Source organism: Ictidomys tridecemlineatus, chromosome 7, assembly GCF_052094955.1.
Source record: "Ictidomys tridecemlineatus isolate mIctTri1 chromosome 7, mIctTri1.hap1, whole genome shotgun sequence".
In the NCBI taxonomy this organism is placed as follows: Eukaryota; Metazoa; Chordata; class Mammalia; order Rodentia; family Sciuridae; genus Ictidomys; species Ictidomys tridecemlineatus.
Genome location: NC_135483.1, coordinates 12753257 through 12770012, shown reverse-complemented (window position 1 = coordinate 12770012; position 16756 = coordinate 12753257). Strand labels below are relative to the sequence as shown.

Genomic DNA, 16756 nt, shown 5'->3' with positions numbered 1-16756 from the left:
CCACTGTGAGCTGAGCCCAGGAGTTCCACAGGGCTCTATCCACCTCCCCAATCAGGGGACTGCGTTTGCTGCATTTTCATGTTGCATTCTCAAAGACTGGGGCAGCGGGTCTGATTTTCCGACTCCTCAACAACTTCCTGTGACTCTTCTGGCCCCAGTATCCCATCACCAATGTCACTGTTATTAAAACGTAGTTCAAGGTTGGGGATGTACTGCAGGGGGTAGAGTGCTTCCCTCGCATGCACCAAGCCCTGAGTCCCATCCCCAGCACTAGTGTGAGTGCGTGTGTGTGCATGCACATGTGGGCGCGTGCACACACACACATACAGTAAAAGCATAGTTCACTCCTTTTTTTAAAATTCTTGTTTTTTTTTCTGGTCCACCTGTCTGGCAATTTGTCTTCATAGAAGACTTGTCCTTATCCATTCACATCCAACTCGAGTGCCGCTGTCTCTCTGGTGTCCTCCTGGTCACCCCGGCAGATGCAATCCATGAGGAATCCCACTGCGACTTAGACCTCGCCTGGCGATTCTCACCTGACGTTTCTTGTCTGCATGGCTATGGCTCCCAGCTGGATTCCAAACCTGCCACTTTCACTGCTCAGTGCATTCAGGCACTAGGTGCTGGTTGGTGTTCACTAAGTTCATGCACCTGAAACCACAGTGAGCCAGAGTGCTCACCGCTCAGGTCCTGAGCATCAGGTCCTGCTGCCCTGGCCTCCAGGACACGCCCCCACTCCTCCCCCCTCTGCTGCTCCTGACTCTATTTCCAGCAAGCCATCTGCTGTCACTCTCACCCCAGCCACTCTGCTCTACAGCAACCAGAGGGAGATAATCTTTTATGAGTGGGTACCAGATATTTCTTTCATGAAAGTCTTAAATGTTAACACATCTGACTGATAATTGCATCCAAATGTCTTGCCATTTCTTACTGAGCCCAGCACTAGCTGGCTCTGTCTCTTCGGCCACGGGGGTTTCCTGGCTCGTCACCCCACTGCCAAACTCCTTTCTCTCCCTGCTCTTTGCATGGTGTCTCCTTCCTGTCATTTAGTCTCAGCCAGGATGTCACCTGCTCAGAAAGGGCACCTGCGACCACTCAATCTAAAGTCGTACCACACGTTTTCTATCACATCACTGTCTATTTATTTTCTTCAACATTTGACACTATATGACTTTGTCTCGTTCATTTATCCATCAACTTGCCTATCACCTGTGTTTTGTGTTTGAATCAGAGTTAATTATAGGGGGACAATGTGAGCACATTCGTCTCTGATGAGCCAGTTCTAGTGCACCAGTGACTCTCCCTTAGTTGATCACAGAGTCAAGTTATTTTAACCACTGCTGCATCACCGTGAGTACCCAAAACATTGCAGAGGTAACAAAAAGAATGTGTATAGTAGGTGTAGAGTAGGTGCTCAGAGCACAATTAATCAACATAAGCACTTTTCTTGGTACTTCCCCCTCTCTGTTCCTTTACACTGGGATCTCAGGCAGAGCTGTGCATCTTGGAGACTGAAAGGCTGAGTGGATGCTTGATTTCCAACCGGAAAACCAGGATACTGAGCCCTGCTGATATAGTAAGAGTGACTTCTTGAATTGTCAAAATTTTCCACAAAAGAGTGTATCTGTGAACAGACAATAATTATATCAAATTCTTTAATCTTGTGGGAGTGGTGTTCAGTTGTGCTGAGAATAATCCTTCCCTGGACATTGGTCTACAGGGAGAATTTGTGGAAAGCAAACTAGTTAAGAGACAAAGCCGACGTGGCAACTTGACTCTGTGATCAACTAAGGGAGACTCAATGGTATACTAGAACTGGCTCGTAAGAGACGAGTGTGCTCATATTGTCCCAAATCCTCATGTAGGTGGCTTTAAACAGATGTGTTGAGAGTGTATTTACACCATGGGAATTGGCTAAAAATTGTGCTACAAATCAGGGCTTTTTAATTTTTTTTTTTTTTTTTTTTTTACTTTAGAGAGCTATTTTCCTGGCACACCATCACTCTTCTTCGTTGGGCTCTGGAGTCTGGAGAGTGGGAGAGATGGACGAGGACTTAGTGGCTTGCTGGGCCAGACTCAGGATTTCTAGGATTTCTAGGTATCGTGACTGGCAGCATCAGCTGAGATGCTTTCCACACACACTTGTGTACACAGGCAGCTATTACCTGAGTCTAATTGCAGCATTTAATTCTGAAGCAAATGCTCGGCTGTCATCCTGATTAACCATCAGGAGGTGCCTCTGCAGAGACAGCTGGGTGACAGATAGTGAAGACTCGAGGAGAAAGCAAGCTCACGGATGCTCAGGGAGGTGACAGTCCCCCTGGTCTCAGGATGAGTGTCCCCACTTCAGACCCAGAAGAGAGAGGCTTGGCTGTCTTTACGATTGTAATTAAACACATCCCAGGAGAAATCGCACCCGAGGGGAGCCAGGCGTCCCACCAAGGAGATAGATGACATTGGGTAAGTTCTTTGAATCTTCTTAATCTCAGCTCTGGGACCTATTTTGGTAAAATAAAGAAAATTATGTGACATGAAAACTCGTCACATAAAGATGGAGATTTGGGGACCAGACACGGGGCCCCGGGGACTGCGTCCAGAACATTCAGAGGAAGCCGATGGTCTGACTGAGACTCATACAGAGGAAAGAAGCTGAGAAAGCCCACGAGCAGCTTGCAACATGGTGGGGCAATAAGTCGTCTCTGCAAACCGAGGCGGAGTCTCTGAGGGACGGTGGGCTCATCTCGCAAGCTAACTCCTGCTCTCCTCGCAGGACAGCCTACCTGGCCTTGGTGGCATGACCTCGCATCATGTGCTGTGCTCCTGGTCCCTGGTGGTGGACTTGGGCACAGCATAGCAAAGATAGCGCGTCTGCGTGGTGCCCAGGGTCCCAGCTCGGAGACCTGAATGGCAGGAGATGGTGCCACTAACGGGGAGTGGCACTTTCTCAGCTGGGATGACTTGGGGGCTGTGCGTCTCTGGGACTGCCTACCAGAACACTTACCCGTGGCCCTTAGACCTGTCGTGCGCTTCCTTCAAGCACGGCGGCTTCTCAGGTGGCTACTCAGAGCGCCAGAAGGATACGCTGCAGCCAACCAGGTGGAAGAACTTGGCACTTTTTTGTCTATCCTCAAACGCCACATGGTGCCATTCTAATGATTGACGCCGTCAGAGGTTCACCCAGATTCAAAGAGAGAGACACAGGCTGTACTTCTCCATGGGAGGGCAGTTTAAGAATTTGCTGTCCTGCTTTGAAATAACCACAGAACTTAGAAAATCTTGTAGTTGTAGGAGCATAGAAGTAAATTGTGTAGAAAATGTGATAATAGAAATATTGGTAATAATAACTAACAGTATAGGGCTTATGTATGCCAGGCACTGAACTGTATATTCATGTACATTAATTCACTCAAATCTCACAATAACCTTAAAAGGTAGGGAATATCATCAGAATACCTATTCTGTAGCTGAGGGAAGAGAAGTGTGGACAGGTGAAGTGACTTACCCAGGGCATTGCTAGTGCCTGGTTCAGTAGGAGAAGGAGAGTAGCAGGTACCACACACCCAAGCACCTGGCACGTGGCAGGGTAGAGGAGCATCTCTGGAAAAACACACTGCACACTTATTTAATGTTGGCACTCTGCCAAGCACTTTCCACGGATTGTCTTGGTTCTCAGACAATCCTATCAGCAGGTGCATCATTTCTACTGCTTTATATTGGGGAAAACGGAGGCCTAGTTTTGAGAGGGTTTCATTTCATCTCTGCCTTTCCCCAAAGTCTGGGGTCTGCCACATATTCGTGTAGGAAAACAGAAAGGAGAGCAAGAGTCCCCAGAGGGACATTGCTGTGGATCTTGGAGGAGTGGCACTTGTACAAGAGGAATTCAGGGCTTTGATGGGAACGAGGGAGGAGAATATTCTGAGGTGAGATGAGGGTTGATATATATGTGTGTGAGCACGGGGTGTGTGTGTGTGTGTGTGTGTGTGTGTGTGTGTGTGTGTGTGTGTGTGTAAAGCAAGCTCAACTTGGTTTGGCCCGTGTCTAGGGTCCTCACACAATGAGTCCATCCTTGTGCTGGTGTCCACCAAGAAGAGAGAAGCGTCGTCCAGTGGAGAACTGACCTGAAGCTACGCACTCCCTTCCTGGCGCCAGCTGGCCAGGGCTTTGCCACACACCTGCTGTGGAGTGCCACGGCTAGGTCCTTAGCACTTCCATCTTGCAGACAAGGAGCCAGAGGCCTAGAGGGGCCAGATGTAAGATAATTAGGTGGTCATTGAGTATGCAGGTCAGGCCTCAAGTGAGAGAGGCCTTGGCTGGTCCAGCCCCCTCCTTAGGGCTAAGCAGGCGAAGTGCCTGGCTCCCCGCGGTCTGGGCAGTGGAAGAGCACAGGTTGGCACCCAGTGTCCGGGCTGCCGCTCTCCCTTCATTCATGACACTCATTCCAAACACATCCGGCTTGGGCTCTCCTTCTGGAAACCTCCTGGCCCCTCCGTGGCCAGGAAAGTCAAGTATTTCTGTAACGTTGACAACCAGCTCTTATTACACTCTTCCCATGATCCCTCTTTCCACTCAGCAGGCACAATCTTTTATCATTGCTTCTCAATATCTTCCACAGGAAGAGCAGGTGCCTAACAACACTGGCTACCCGAGTGATTCAGTGAGTCCACGAGTGAACACATTTGGTCAAACAGAGCTGGTGGGAGGAGAGGGACTTGGGGGTACAGTTAGGCCAGAAGGGCTCCTTGTAGAAGAGGCCTGGAGAGACGCTTGGCAGCAGCAGTTTGAACTATGGCTGGGCCCAGGTGGAGCCCCCTAGGATCCCAGCATTTCCAGATGGCGTGGGCACTGTTCTTCCTGCATCGGGGGCTGCTGCTGGCTGAACGGAGGCTTCCTCTTTGCCCTGGAAGTTGTCCTGCTGATTCACGCCCTCGTCACCCCGCAGCACTCTTCTAGAAAGCCCCGCTCCCGCAGCAGACACTTGGGCTGTCACTGGATGCTCATGAAGGGGGGTGAGTCAGGGTGGTGGCTGAGGCAGACTTTCCACCCTGCCCTGCTGCCTTCCTCCTCTCCCTGCTGTGCTATTTCCAGCCCACAGACTCCCAAGGCTTTGTGGGGAGGAGAAAGATCCTGGGCTCTGCGCCACCAGGCCTCCCGGCACATCTCGGCTCTGCCGTTCTCCTGTTATGGGACTTTGAGCAGAGAGGGGATGTGCTCTGGGTCTGAGTTGTGTGAGGACTGAGTGGGGTCAGGCATAAAGGGCTTTGTGTAGGATTGGGGGCACTGCAGGGATGTAGGCAGTACCCAGAGGGCCTTTGGCTTGTTCTCTCCCTTCAGCGTGCAGACAGCAGGGCCATTGACCTGGGTCCCCAGCCGGATTCTGGGGACTGTCCCTCCTTCCTTCCTGGTTGGCTGTGCGGTTCATCCCTGTAAAATTTCTCTCTGTGGTTCTCCGAGCAGGAGGGCCCACCTCAACTGTCCTGCAAAAGAGCCTTTCATAAGCCCCCAGGCAGCCACAGCCCCTAGGCTGGCGGGGGCCCATGAGCTGGTTTCTGCTTCTCTGATTTCACTGAGTTGTTCATAAGCAGAGTTCCAGTCCTTCTTCTTATGACTCTTAGGTGACAGGAACATGCGCAGAGGAAGGACCTGTCTGTGGAACCTACTTTTGCTTCCTGGGCTTTGGATGGGCTCTCAGACTCTGCGGAAGGACTTGCCCATCCGCCACCCCCAGACTCTTAGGTCTCACCCATTCCTCTCTGGAAGCTGATTCCCTTGGGTGTAGACAAGAGCTAGCATTCCCCGCCTCTAGCACGTCCTGCCTGCCCCAGCCTGGATCTGCTCAGACCAGCTGAAATTGTCCTGCTTGGACCCCATCTTCTCAGGGCCCTCTTCTAGCCCTGCCTTCCCCATTCTAAGGAGTCAACAGGCACCTGCACGCTATCTTCCCCAGTTGGCATAAAAAGCCACTCTCACCCCTTGCCCATAGATGCCATGGAAGAAGCCAAGGTTACTGAAGTTAGAGCCATAAAATCCTCATCCCAGCTCCTCGACTCACCAGTTTCATAATCGTGAGCAAATCACTTAAACTCTCTGAGCCACGAGTGCTCATATTGGAAAGGGCGGGGCGGAAGCTAATTGCCCTGTCCCCCCTCTACCCCGTGTACTGTGAGAATCAAATGAGATAATGTCTGTGAAAGTGCTCTGTAAACCAGAGGCTGTTATTACACCACGGCGGCCTATTATTATTAATAACTGGTTTTCCCCATTCTTCCAACTCTCCCTCCCTCTTCCGAGCTGACTTGCGGCTGAGTCTCAGTGGAGGTGCACCTATGGGGCTGGGAACTAGAAATGATTCTGCTTTGTTCACTGAGGAAGTCCCAGTTCCGCTGGTTGACACCCAGAGAACAAAGAAGGGTTAAAGGAGCTGGATGACAGAGTCTTTCTTGGATCGATGGTTGGTGGTCCCAGTGCAAGCCAAGATGGTACCTCTGCACTCAAGGCAGGAAGAAAGCCTGGTTCAGGCAGCAGCTCCAGGGCACTTTCAGCAGGCACTGCTTTCAAACGGGTCACTTCGTATGCCACTGCCAGTCTCTTGCTGGAGTCACCCGCATTTCCTGGAACCTCTGCCTCCAGACCTGCCTCTCTTACTCCATCTTCCCAGAGCTGTCTCAATGCCAATCTCTTCATACTGTTTGCTTAACGCCCACACCAAGTCGCCCTTGCCCTCCAGCTAAGGGCTGCCTGAAGCAGCAAGAGCTTCCGCTACCCTCCAGCCTCACCCAGGGCTCTCGCCCCCTCCTTCAGTGGCTGTCATCCGGCACCCTATTCTACACCACCTCCTCCTGGGGGCTCAGCTAGGTGCCAGCCCTGGCGAAGCCTGTCCTTGCTCCCCTACAAAGAGGGCTGCCTGGGATGTGCTTCCAGAGCTGCTTGCCCCCCCCCCCCCGCCCCATTAGCCGCCCCTCCCTTGGTTGTTTTTTGGCGTTAGGCTCTGTCCACCTAGGAAGCTGGAGCTAGCCCCGCCAATATCCTCATTGTGATGGTTTTGGCACTTACCTGGGTGCCCAGCAATGAAGCAGTGAATAGAAGCATTGGGTCCATGTCCACCACTTGATCCCTGGAAGCTGGGGCACTCAAAGATCTTAATGGAGAAACACAGATGGTCTCATTTTAAATGAGAACGAACAAACTTTACGACTCTTCATTTTTCTCTCCTAGATCTATCTTTAGCGCAAGCCAACTAGCTAATATGGCCTAAGATTTATCAAGTATTTAATCTGCACTGAGCACTTTACATGAGTCAGTTCCCTCAGTCTAACCAACCATGCTCAGAAGTGACTGCTGTTACTCTACCCCTGCTGCACTACCCATGAGGCACTGTGGTTCAGAGAGTACCAGTCGCTTGTCCAAGGTCACCAAGTCAGCAAGTGAGGAGTGCTCTTGAGCCAGAATCCATTTTCCTCCAAAACTCATGCTTTTAATTACTATAGCAGGCTGCAGGGGCTTTGGTATCATAAAGATCTAGGTTTGAATTCCTAGGACTCACATGTGTTAGTTGCAGCAACTTAGTGTACCCCCCCCCCCTCTTGCTCCATTCCTTATTAGAATGTTGTGTGATAAACAGGATTATGTTTGTAAAGCACTTGGCTTTGGGTAGATTTTCAATTTTCATTGACAAGTTAGTAAGACATAGATAGACCTTACATTTTTGTAATTCAGCAATATTTTAAGAATTAGGACTGATTGCTTTCTTCTTGAGCATCCTCTTGAAGTGTACGGAGGCTCCCTGCATCCTGGGGGACTTTGAGACAGGTTCATCTGCCCTTGGATGCCTGAGTCTATGAGAAGTGGCTTTGGCACACTCACCTGCAGCCTGCTGCTGCTCCGTTGTCTACTTGCTCAGAACCTTAGGACAAAGTCCCATCACTGTCCCTGGGCACCTTCCTGGTCATCCGAGGGCAGCCACTTTGTCACCACTGGACACTGGACTCTCATTTCTCCAGGCAGGATAATGTCAGACCCTACATACTTTTCCCATGAAGCAAGGGTCAGAGTCTCACTACCCGCCTATCGCTGGCCTAGAAGGGGCGTCCATGTGTCCACACCTTCTTAACCCACAAGAGCTAAGAGATGGAACAGCAGGGATGTCCACTGCAGCATTGATTACAAGGGTGAAAACTTGGAACCACTTAAATATTCCACAATGACAGATTGGCTGACTAGGTTACAGCACACACAAAAAGGACCCTCAGCTATGTCTGGGGAAGAAGGCTTATCAACCCAAAAAGAGGACTAGGGTGAGATGGAACACATAAAAAAACAGATGGCAAAGTAGAAGGTAATAGTGTTCACTAATTTGGGAAGAAAATCTGAAAGTGTTCAGGAGGGTAAAAGTGTTTTATCTCTGGGATGTGAAATTATAGGGGGTTTTCTAGGGGGGAGGAAGTATAACTTAGTGGTTATGAAAATGGACTTCAGAATCAGGCAGACCTGGTTTTAGCCTATTTTCTGCCACTTGAGAGCTTTGTCACCTGAGTTTCATAATTTGTAAAGTAAGACTAATAGTGCCCACCCCTATTGGTCGAGAGGGCGGGTCTAGCTCTGTCTCCTCCATGCTGGCCGCAGGCTACGTGCTCTGCTGGGCATTAATTGAGGTACACCTTCTCCATGAATTTCATTTTGCAAATGAGAAAATTAACAGCGGGACAAAGAAACCTGCCCTGATCCCACAAGGGAGCTGCTGACTGTCCCCACTCTGGGCACCTAGTTCTTTAAGAGCTGCTGAGGTAGGATCTGCTCTCTTTCATCCACATCTCCCTGCTGACTCATTCTAGACCCACTTTGCCTAAAGCCCCAGTATTTTCATACTGGCCATGTCTCCTCTATCTTCTAGTTGTGTTTTATCTTATTTATTTTTTTTGGACTCGAATGAACTAATTATTGATCAGACAGGTGGATGAAAAACCTGAGCATTCAAATCATACCATCGATTATGAGGAAGTCCAAGAATAAGCTTTGTGATAAGGCAGCGAGAAGTTGCCAGTCACGCTGCAGAACCCCAAAGGTAGAAACATGTTTTGAGTTTTGCATTTTTCCTTTTCTGCTCGTCTGGAAAGAGTGACTGGTCTTGATGAGAGAGTGGGTAAGCAGAGGGTCCATGACTGGCCTGGGAGGATGTCATTGGCCAGGGTTGCTAGGAGAATCCCAAGGCTGGGTCCTTGAGCAGAATATGGAGGCCAGGAGCAGGTGCCTGGCAGATCTGGGTCCTCATCCCTGCTCCCTCAGTCATCCCCTGTGTGGCCCTGAGCATCTTTCTAAATTATCTGAACTTCGTTTCCTTATCCTTAAAATAATAGCTGGGGAAACAGATTTCAGTACATCCACATCAACAAACACTAGGCAGACATCAAGAATGATTATAGAACGAACATTTCTTGACTTAAAAAAGATGGCTATGGTGTGTTGGCAAATGCAAAGAGCAGGTTGTGACACAGAATTAATTCAGAATGGAGCAGTCATTCAGATATGCAATGCGCCCAGGCTCTTGACTGTGCAAGACAATTTCAGCAAAAGGCAGAGGCACAGTGCCTTACACTTAGTAGGCATCTTGTGGTGATTGATCAAATCCCAATTGTGGGTACTTTTGGTGACTGTTCATTTAATTGCTAATTGAGAAGTATTGAGGTGGCACTGTTTGCCAGGCACTGTGCTGTGGATACCAGGGTGACACCCAGGGGAAGATGGGGACTGATCGGTGGTTCTTCAGGCTACAGCAGGGACAGGTTATCAGGGGAGGACGTGTTTGAGAAGAGTGTCAAAATAGGGACAGGAGTTGCCTAGGCAAGTGTGGAAAGAGTTCCTAGGATCAGTGTTAACCTGGGTAGGAAAGGCAAGAGGAGGGCAGGGTTGTGGGTGTGAGAGAAAGTAATGGCCCTGACTGATTGACTGGCTCAAGCTGTCCTAGGTAGAAAAAAATCCCAAGTATTCTTTCAAAAAAAAAAACAAAAACAAAAACTGTAAGCTCAACTCAGAATTGAATTCCATCAAGCCACTGATTCACACAGCAAGCATTTATTCAACATTTACTATGTGCTTTGCATCACGCTGGGTGCTGGGAAGATAACGCGGATGAATTGCTTCCAGCCATTTTCCTAAAGGTGCCTTTATTGGTGTAGCATTGACGGAGGCTCAGCCCTCCTCCAGGGGCATCTGCTGTGGTGATGGAACTCTTCTTTGCATTCTGCAAGGAAGAAATCGACACACTTTTTTACCTCCTTCTCAAAATTCAAAACTAGACATACATGTGACTCACTGTTTTATCTACTAACGTGCATTCTGATCAGACCCTGGCTTAGAGAGAGATGACTTACAAGGCCTTACAGGAATCAACCATGACTGTGAATGTGATCATTTGGTTTACTGATTTGTCCCACGCAGGAGAGGTGACTGGCCCAAAGTCACCTGATGAGTTTTCTGGGCTTGGAAGGAGATCTAAAGCTGCTGGTTACAGAGTCACTACTTTCTGATGCCTCCATCAATAAAATGCCTGCCACACAGTTGCTCCAGAATGAGACCAGGAGGGGACCCATCCTGTGGTTAATGTGACTGTGACCTAATCATCTGGCCACTCCCACTTCCACCTCCTTCCCCCATCCAGAGCTCAAGGTCAATCACTCAACTCTGCCTTGCCTCTCACAGAGCATGGCTGGCTGTCTCCAGCCCACTTGTCAATCGTCTGAAAATACCCATGGAACCTCGTCCAGTCTCCCCTGAACGGCCTCTCACTTGCTCCTCTGCGTGTCTTCTAGTAGACAAGCCACAAGCCCAGAGGGGCAATTAGGGATTAGGGGTGACAGCAGTTTGGTATTATTTCAGCTAATTGCTGTCCTATGTGTAAGAGTGCATCATCCCCACAGCTGGCCTGAGGAATCGTCACTGTAGAAGCCGTCCCGCCTTCTGTGTGATAGAGTCGGGTCTATAGATGGGGCAGGGGCTGTGAGAAGCTGCCGTGTGCACCCCATGGGTGGTAGAGGTTAAATGGGGCAGAGCCATCGGGTTCTCCCCACGGTGGCTGTTCACGGCGTGTGATTGACTTAGTTTCACCATTCTCCTCTTGACTCCCCGTGTTCCCCTGACCCTGGCACACAGCACCCTGTGCTCAAATCCGTCATTATCTGCCTTCGATGGCACGTGGGCCATGAAGCCTTCTTTTCCTCTGTACTAGTTTTGGAGGTACAGGAGGGGTGGGGTGATTGATTTGTATATGGCTGTCAGAGCAGGATGCCAAAGATTAGCCCTTGGCTGACTGAGGCTCTGAGCTCTAGAACCCGCTGCAAGGTCTCAGTGGACTTCTGAGCATGCCAGCTCGGATTTTCATTTATGGTGGTGTGACGTGGATCCCTGAGCTGACTATCTGAGCTAAGGTGGGGGCATCGCTGGACAGGGGCAGCACGGGGAATTGAATGCCCATATATATCCACTCCTGGAGCTCTTTGGAATTGAGGGATTGGGTAGTTTTTCTTTCTTTCTCCCTCCCTCCCTCTCTCCCTCTCTTTCTTTCTCCTTCCTTCCTTCCTTCTTTCTTTCCTTCCTTCCTTCCTTCCTTCCTTCCTTCCTTCCTTCCTTCCTTCCTTCCTTCCTTCCTTCCTTCCTTCCTTCCTTCCTTCCTTCCTTCTTTCTTTCTTTCTTTCTTTCTTTCTTCCTTTCTCTCACATTGCTAAGCACAAACTCAGAGAAGGAAAATGTTCATTTACATTCTTGCTTTTTTCTAAAGGAAAACCTCCACCCCCACCACCCCCACCCCCCGCCCCCGGCCTGTTCCTAAGGGCTCACTTTCCTAGTCTGCTCCTCAGAGAGTCTGTACAAACAGCTTGGAGCAGGAAGGCTGCGGGCTCCTCACCTCCTGTGTCCCTGTCTCCTCCCTGCTCACCCCAGCTCTGAGTTCTGCCTCTGCTCTCAGGAAGGGTGTGTTGATGGAGGGTGCAGCTCACTGGGTCACACAGGGAAGCTACAGGGGGTGTCCAAGTTCACATGTCCCACATTCCAGGAGCATGTTTCTGACATTGAGCAATGGTACGGCTCTGCCAGGTTGAGGTCTGTCCGATTGGAATGCAACTCAAAAGGAAAGTCCCGGAGTGATAGTGATTCAAATACTCACCTCCCCAGAACCCCGTCTTGACTTTTAATTCCTTTTTAATTCTCCAATGACACACTCAGCCCAGCTCTCTTGCTGACCGCATGGTACTTGGTGGTGCTGATAAGTACAACTTCCCAAGAGATAGGAATGCAAATCGTCACATTGTGTTGAGTCATGTGTACTCTGCAGCTCTTTCCCAAACATTGCATCAGACCGTAATTGGCAGCTCCCAGGACTCCTCTGCTGGATGACACTGCATGCCCAGTAAAAACTCAGTCCATTTCTTTAAAAAATTATATTTTGACCCTCTCCCTCTGCCTGGTTGTAATATCCTGTTCTTAAGGAAATGGAACCCCTGGGGGAGCAAAGGCAAAACTGGTTTTGCAGATAAGTTGGAAAAATATGGCTATTGCCCTTCCCCACCCACTCTGGTCTCTTAGCAACAAGACAGCTGGTGGTATCCACCAGAAAGAAAAAGCCCAGAGCTTGCAGAGGAGCCAGTCTGAATTCTTGCCTGCAGCCTGATTTATTTAAACCTCTGCTGCATTCCTGGGCGTAGAGACCCAGGAGTCCAGTCAAGAGAGCATCCCCTGCCCTTCGTGTGACCTCTACAAGTGAGCAGACGGAGGGAGATCTCAGAGTGAGGGGGACGGTCCTCTACAAAAATCTGCCTGGTGTGGGAAGCCAGTTTCCTTTGACTTTGGGGGAATCCATGTGCAAATTTGGGCTTGTTTATAGAGAGAGGTGGCCTGGGGTGGAGCCAGGAAGGAGCACAGAGCTGGGGTCTGAAAACCAGGTCTGCTGGCAGCAGCCTCTCCGTCCCTGTGCCCTCCCCACCCAGTGGTGATTTTCTCAGCTGCAAAGTACAGTTATTGAATTGGATGTTCTGGGTTGGGGGTGCTGGGATGTGTATTTTTATAATCTTTCTGTTCTATGAATATCCATCTGATCCCCTCCCCCATAGTTATTATGTGCTGGAGCAAGAATTCAAACCCAGATCTGAAACCCACTTCCCCTCTCCCTACCGGATGCTGTTTGGATACACACACAGGCACCACATAGCTGGAACGTTGTACCAGGCCATTCTCATATCTTCATCTATTAATCCATGAGACTAGAACTGAGGGGTATGGAGGATTTACGTGGCAGTGGAGACACTTGAGTTCACATTCTTGCTTGCTCTGCCTCTAAGCAGCTAGTGGACTCAGTGTCCTCCACCATGAGATGGGAATATTAGAACCTGACAGCTCAGCTGCTGCCAGGGGGACTAGGTGAGAAGATGTATAGAAAACACCTAGCATGGTGCCTGCTACAGAGTAAGTGCTCAATAAAAGGGGAGAGCCATGACAGAGCAAGACTGAGGTGTTGATTGTAGGTTCCTTGATGGTGAAGACTTGCCTCAATTGTCCTGTAACTTCACTACATTGTGTGGCACACAGAAGACAACTGTTTGCTGAGCTTAACAAATGTACCCCCCTAATACACACACACACACACACACACACACACACACACACACACACACACACACACAAGATTGACGAATTTTATGACTTCATCTTGCTGGGACTTTTCATAGGGTTCTGCATTTTAGAGTAACTCATCACAGCCAAGATGCTATGTGGTTGGCTGTTTTGTGTCCAACTTAATAATCTTCAAGCATTTTTAAGAATCCAAAGTCTTGCTTCTCAAAACATTGTTTTGGCCAGATATTGTTCAGGCATTTCTCTCTGTCTCTCTGCAGCTCCCCCTTCATCTGGCACTTAAAACACTAAAGAAGTGTGAGCAGGGCTTGTATTACTGGCACCATACTAAGTCCATTATATATTACCTTATTTAATGCCGCTAATGACCCTGCAGGGGGGGTATCACCTCAATTTCAAAAGAGGTAATTATTGGCAGAGGTAATTTATCCAGACAGATAAACTAGTAAACCCAGGCAACTCAAATTCTAATTGGCACAACTAGGGTTTAAACTTAGGTCATGTGACTCCAGAGTCAACTCTGACAAGTTTCAGCTACTGGCTTCATCAGTGTCCCTGAACTCACATGGTGTCCATTGTCCTGGGGAGCACTACTGCAGCCTGTCCAGAACTTGACTCCTGCTCTGCATGATGATGCCCGTCACCATCCCCTCTTTGCCCCTGAGAACAAGTGATGGAAACTGAGGACACAGAAGCTACAGCATCATAAGCCAAGAGGATTTAAACGTTGGAAGACTTCTTCAAGAGGTCATCTCGTCTGATGGGTTCTGTTGGTGGTGGGGAGGGGACACGGCTTGCCTAGTGGCTTGTAAAATCAATTTAATAGTTCATAAGAAACATTTCCAAAATGAAATGTTTGCTAGGTTATGTTTTGGATGGAATAGAGGACCTCAGAGGTAATGCCCTTGGGGTGAAGCAGTGTTGAGAGGCAGCAGTCAGGTGTGCACTGTGCGGGTATCTGGGTCACAGCACAAAATGCATTTCTTATTGGGAGGTTGTTTGTCGAAGCTTGAAAATGCCAGTTTCAGGCAGTGATTTTCAAAGTTTATTCCATGGCATAGGAGGCCTCCCATACTTTAGGAGAGGATGGGAGAGGACAAGGAGAGTAGGAGAAACCTCAAGAATGTCCCCTGTTCCCGCTAAACTAGTCCTGTGTTTATCCTCCCTTCATGCTGAGTTTTCATATAGTAGTTCATCTTTTAAAAAGAAACTTTATAAAACCAAACAACAACTAACCAAACAAAAATAAAAACAAACAAACTAAAAAACTGAAGAGCCGCCAACTTACCCCGTCCGAGTTGTGTCGTACTGGGTATTGATTCATTCCTGGGTGGCTTTCTCTGCTAATAAAGGAGTGTGTCTGGCACTGTCCTGGTGGCTATAAAAAATGCAGGAAGATTTAAAAAATGTGATTATCTCTGTCTTTAAACTCTTTGGATCAATGTGATATCAAGTAGCAAGATATTATATGGACATGCATAATGATGTTCAGAATTTGGCAGCCCCTTTAAAAACAGATACAAAGATTTCTGCAAGAAGGTTGTAGAGGAAAACATACTGGAGGTGGCAGTGGAGTTGGAATTCAGTATCAAGGGTTCTTCTGGGGTTCAGCTCAGTAGCATAAACGTGTGTGTAATATGAATTTTCTTGACAACATTTCATGACCCAAAGTCTAAGGTTGTTAATTAACTTGCCCGTGAGTCAACCGTGTGGCATGGGCCAAAACCCAAGGCAAGCACACTACATTCAATTTGTTCATGGAAACCTGATACAAAGTCCCCCTGTATGTGTGGGGCGGGTGGGGAGTTGCAGGGGAACTGCAAAAATGATCAATGCACTTTGTAGCTTCTTCCATATGAGGTGGAGTCTGTTTTCCTAATTCTTCTTTTTCACTTTGGCCCCAAGACTTGCTTTGGCTTTAGAATGTGGCAGAAGTGATGTGTCATCTGAGCCAATTCCTCAAGCCCACCTCTCCATTCTTGAACTCGTGGAACCCCGTTATGGATACGTGATTCAGTCTGGCTGAGCCTCCTGGAGGAAGACCATGATGAGAGACCCCGCCTGTCCCAGCCTCGGCCATTCTGGACCAACTACCGCAGCAGACCTTTCAGCTGATTTTAGATGTGGGAGTGAGCCCAGCTGAGATCAGCCAAGCTCAACCCAGACCAGAATCACCTCCCTGACCTTTAGAACTGTGAGCTAACTTTTGGAATCCTAACAAACTCACCCAAAGTCCTGGCAAATCCTCTCTGGGAGACAGTATCATGACCACATCAGATGGCCAGAAATATTAACTAGAAATGTTCGTAATCATTAGCTAGAAATGTTCACAAACTACAGTGTGCTCAGGTCAGGGTAGGGAGAAAGGCTTTGGGGACCTGCTGGATGAAAAGTGAAGGACTTTAGCAGGAACATGAGTTCTGCCTCCAGAGAGTTCTACATTAGAGAAATGGGACAAAGAATTTGTAGCTTCTGTGGTGGGTTAAATAATTGGCTACAATTCTTGTATGATTGCATTCATTCTCGCCAAAATCTTTTGGCGAGCAGTGTGTCTTCTCCTTCTCCTTGACCTTAGGCATCTGGGTTTGGACACATGACTTGGCTTGGCCAGTGAAGTTATAGAAAGGTAGGTAGAAGTTATAGAAAGCCAGTTTTGGACCTTAGAGTACATTTCATGTTTCCTTTCACTCTCCTGTCTTTCTTCAGTTGCCATAACAACATGACTCCGTTGGCCCACTGGTCCCAGACGAGCTGGGACACATTTAGAGGCTAGCCACCTCTGCTACTCTGCAACATGCACCAGAGCCCTCCCAGCCAAAAGGTCCATTTGTTATGGTTTGGATGTGGAGTGTCCCCCAAAAGCTCATGTGTAAAATAATGCAAGAAGAAATGATTGGGTTCTGAGAGTCTTAACCCAATCAGTGAATTAATCCCATGGTGGGATTAGCTGAGTGGTAACTGAAGGCAGGTGGGGTGTGGCTAGAGGAGGTGGGTTCCTGGGAGCATGCCTTTGGGTAATATTTTGATTCAGGCCAGTGGAGTCTCTCTCTCTCTCTCTCTCTCTCTCTCTCTCTCTCTGCTTTCTGACCATCATGTGAACCACTTCCCTCTGCCACATTCTTCTTCCATGATGTTCTGCCTT

General features: G+C 48.7%; 2 long non-coding RNA genes across 11 annotated transcripts in view; one reads left to right on the top strand and one right to left on the bottom strand.

Moving 5' to 3' along the window:
* LOC106144726 (uncharacterized) overlaps window positions 1–16756 on the top strand; it is a 498034-nt gene that overhangs the window by 276015 nt on the left and 205263 nt on the right. The window lies entirely within an intron of this gene.
* LOC120892893 (uncharacterized) lies at window positions 10050–15262 on the bottom strand. 2 transcript variants are annotated; one of them, XR_005737698.2, is made up of 4 exons: window positions 15173–15262; window positions 14903–14992; window positions 12152–12383; window positions 10050–10234 (listed from the first exon to the last, which is right to left on the bottom strand). It is a non-coding gene; the product is annotated as an uncharacterized LOC120892893 (long non-coding RNA). The 2 variants fall into 2 exon arrangements; XR_013423806.1 differs by having other exon boundaries at window positions 12152–12260.